Genomic DNA, 4,680 nt, shown 5'->3' with positions numbered 1-4,680 from the left:
AAAAAAAAACAAACCAAAAACCCCATAGTTCTGAAGACTAGAAGTCTAAATCAATGGATCAGCCATGATGATTCTTCTGGGATTCTTAAGAAGAAATTTCTTCAGCTATCTCCTCTCTAGTGACCTGGTGGTTAGAAGCCATGCTGTGATTTCAAAAGCATGCAGTCTACAACTATCAGCTGCTACCGATGGTTTCTCTCCTGACAGAATAAAGATGAACAGTCTCCTCTCATGCATTTTACTGCCTCAGAAAATCCACTGAGGGAATCACCTATAGGTTGGTTGTGACTGAATGGCAAATAACAACTACTAGTTTCTGATAATGTATAGAGATCTTTATCCTTTCCTAGCCTGTAGATAAATCATACCAGTTTCTACCTCTGTCTTCACATAGCTGCCACCTTCTTTCTCTATTTCTGTTGTTCTTTTTCCTAAGGACTGCTCAGATTGGATTAGGCCTCATGCTACTTCAAAATTAACTGGTTTTATTTTTTGGTGTTTTTTTTTTAACACTTGTTTATTTACAAAATTTGGATACATTGCTTCTTACACCAGTTATTTCCCATTTCCCTAACACCCACCTCAATCAAATTGTGTGACCTCATAATTAATTCTGCCTCCCCTACTCATCCTCACCCTTGTGCTTCTACCTCTCCCTCCCCTTGGATTTTTTATGCTACTTCTACAATAATGGTTTTATATATTGTTTGTCCTTACGGTATTGAGTTGGTTCACTCAGTACAATGCTCTTCAGTCCCATCCAAAGTAGGTAATAATTTACAAAATTATTGCTCCTGTATGATGCATAATTTACATGTATTGTGTAGACATACCATAACTTCTCAATCCATTTGGGTCTTTTTGGACATCTGGCCTGTTCCCATGTTCTTGCGATGATGAATAACACTGCTATGAACATTAGTGTAAAAGTCTTTGTGTCTCAGTTCTTATTATCTAAGGATATACTCCAAGCAATGGAATAACTGGGTCATATGGAATTTCAATGTTCAGCTTTTTGAAAAAGTGATAACCTGTCTTCCAGAGTGGTTGTACCATTTTATGATCCCAGCAAGAATGTATAAGAGTTCCTTTCTTGCCACATTCTCTCCAACATGTATTACTCCCTGTACCATTAAAAGTTTGCCTCTGCTACTGGAGTGTATCGGAGACAGTGTGATTGGCACAGGACAGAGCAGAGTTTAGGGCTGTTGTACATAGTGTCACTGAGTCACAAGTGACTCGATGGCACATAATAACAACAACAACAGTTAAGAAAGGGAAAAAAATTAAAAATATCATAGTATTCAATATGGATTCCATCTTAACATCAAGAAAACAAAAATCCTTACCATTTGGCCAATAGGCAGCATCATGATAGATGTAGAAAGGATTTAAACTGGCAACAATTTTGTCTTATTTAGATTCACAATCAATACCCTTAGTACCAGGACTCAAGAGATCAAAAGATGTAAATTAAACATGAATTTGATTTTAAGAAGGTCCCATTCGTCAATTTTATTCTTTCCTGATTATGCATTTTTGTCTGTTTGCAAATTTGTTTATGCCACAGGATAAGGTTTTTAAATTCATGCCTACTTCTTATCTTGTAATACTTTTGGCTTTAAGTTTTACCCCCAGGTTTCTGATCCACTTTGAATTGTTTTTTGTGTATAATGTGAGGGTGTATCCTGTTTCAGTTTTCTACAGGAAGATGTCCAGTTTTTACCCCATCATTTATTAAAGAGGCTGCTGTTTTCCCATTTAAACGGTTATGTTTTATTGTCATCTATCAACTGACCATAGGTACACATGTTGACTTCTGGGTCTTGATTCTGTTACATTGGCCTATGTGTCTGCCCTTATACCAATCATGCTGTTTTTGTTACTACAGCTATGTAGTAAGTTTTGAGGTGAGGGAGTAAGATATCCTCTCCTTAATTTTTGTTATTCAAAAGAACTTATTCTGGATTCTTTTCCTTTACAAATAAAATTCCAAATTGCCTTTTCTAGATCCTTGAGAATAGAAGTTGGAATCTGTATTGAGATTACATTGAACATCTAGATTACTTTTGGTAGGATTGTTATTTTCACAATATTGAATCTTCCTGTCAATGAACAGGGAATATTTTTTTCATTTAGTTACACCTCTTATAATTTATTATAGTACAGTTTTCCTTTTAAAGGTTTTCTGTGTATTTGTTATTATTGTGTACCATAGAGGTGAGACTGACTCATACATGAGCCTCTAGTGAGTTTTCAGAGGCAGTAAATTGCGCTGGTGTTGATTGCCCATTTTTTTCTTGCAGAACTATTGGTGGATTATAGTTAGGTTTACTCCTATGTATTTCCTCTTGTAGTAGGCTATTGTAAATGATATTGTTTTCTTGATTCTTTTTCCTTGCTTCCTTGTAGCTGTATATAAACCTCCAATAGGGTAGAGAGGGGAACAACAACTCCCAAAGAGGGAAAAAAATTCAGCAATGATATTTCAGACAAGTGTCTCATAATTGAAGTTTACAGAATATTACAGGATCTCTACAAGAAAAATAATAATAACCACATCACAAAAATGACAAAAGACATGAAGGAACTAAGACATTTGAGTAGTTAATAAACACATGAAGAAATATTCAAAGTCACTAGCCTCAAAAAGATGTAAATCAAAACAACATTGAGATGCCATCAAAGCACAACAGCAATAATAAACTGTAACAACAAAACAAGCAATAAATTTTGGAGAAGATACTGAAAGTTTGCAACCTTTTGTACTGCTGGTTACATTGCAAAACTGGATAACCATTATGTAAAGTTGTTTAATGTTTCCTCAAAAAAGCTGAACATAGAAATCTTATATAACCCAATTATTCTACTGCTAGGAATGTATCCCATGGAAATCAGAATTGAGACATAAATGGACATTTGTACACCTATGTTTGTAGTATCATTATTCACAGTGGCAAGAAAAGGAAAATGGCCTAAATGCCCATCAACAAATGAAGAGATTGAAAAATTGTAGTCTATTCTTACAATGAAATACTATGCAGCACTAAGGAGCAACAATTTTAGAAAATATGATCTGAGTTGAGAAAGCATTATACTGAGTGAAATAATAACTCAGTCACATAAGGACGAATAAATAAATAGGAGGTTAATAGGGAAAGATATGTATGAATGTTCAAAAGGAAAAAGTGTTTGCTATGCATCTGAAAGTTGGATACTAAATAAGAATGATAGAACTGATGTCTTTGAGCTGTGGCATTGGAGAATAATATTAACTATGCCAAGCACCACCAAAAGAACAAATAAATATGTCTTGGATAAAGTAAACTAGGGTACACCTAGATGAGAAACGTCATCACACATACTTTGGATATATTGTTAAGAAGGGCCAGTCCTTGACAATACACATCACGCTTGGTAAGTTGGAGGATCAGTTAACATGTTGCCACAAATTATGGTAATACATCGAAGAAAGTACAGTCGTCAATTTAAAAGTGTACGTCAACGTGTTAAAGAGAGGAAGCCCTTCAACAAGATGGATTGACACAATAACAGCAATGGGCTCAAGTGTGTCAAGTTTGTGGATGACACAGAATAGGAGAAGTTTCAAATGCAGTCATACTCAATTTTACAACACTAAACAACAACAATTTACATTAAGTAGTGTGATCAAAGGAAGTAGGTTCAGTTTATTAATTCTTCAGAAAGCTCTGAGAATTTACTTTTGCAGAATACATTTCAGCCCTATAGTGTCTTTCAGCAAACCTATTACATTATACCACATATGCACCCTTTCCTCATTAAGTCCTTTATTTCCTATCTTCGGATCTTCTAATTTCTGCATCTTACAAGTTCCCTTTGCATCTTGTTTTTTAGGGTGTAAATTGTCCTTCACTTAGGGTGAGAATTACTATGGTATACAAAAAGGTTATAAATTTCCCCTGACTATGGACATAAGAGTTATTGAACTGCATATAAAGAGCTATGATAATTCCAAAAAAAAGAGATACTACCTAAAGGTTGGACAGTATATATTCTCTTTACTTCTTGAATAATGTACTCATTGAGACAAAAACGAGAGCCGGGTAGGGGAGGTGCAGAACCAAAGAAGTTACAAAGAGCTGGATCTCATTGGCAAGAAGGTCATGGAGGCCAACTTAACCATGGCAGGAATTTCAAAGGTGAAATGCACAGCTGAACTGTGATGGTGACACACTGATTTAGTGTGCTGTCCAAGCCACTAAGTGATTAATAAGATTGTGAATGAATAATAGTGGCATTTTGAAATGAATGGCAAGCAATAGCATAGTGGTTTAATGGCATGACAGCTGGATTAATGTCCTCTGTGGGTCTCAATGCCAGAGACATAGAATTGAATAACCCTGGCTACAGGAATGTCTTATCTGGCCCATGGAGGTTGTACAGCTGTTGGGACACAATGCTGGTGATACAGTAGAGACCAACACAGGAGAGACTTAAACAAAAAATCAATTCATTTTCTAGGGTCAGACTGGTAACCAGGATAGGTACTGTGCTACTCAGCTGTATAAGGAGGTAAGAGATCAACATAACAATGAAGAGAATCTCCTCAGTTGCAGAGTGGATTATATTTGGGGGTAGGGGTTGGGGTTTGGGGAGGTGCAGGGGGGATTGTGTATCAATGAGGGAGTTTTTCTTTTG

This window comes from Elephantulus edwardii, unplaced genomic scaffold (genome assembly GCF_000299155.1).
Source record: "Elephantulus edwardii isolate Elephantulus edwardi_28Jun2011 unplaced genomic scaffold, EleEdw1.0 scaffold00184, whole genome shotgun sequence".
Taxonomy (NCBI): domain Eukaryota; kingdom Metazoa; phylum Chordata; class Mammalia; order Macroscelidea; family Macroscelididae; genus Elephantulus; species Elephantulus edwardii.
The sequence above is the reverse complement of the archived record's forward strand: the minus strand, read 5'-3'. Positions refer to the sequence as shown.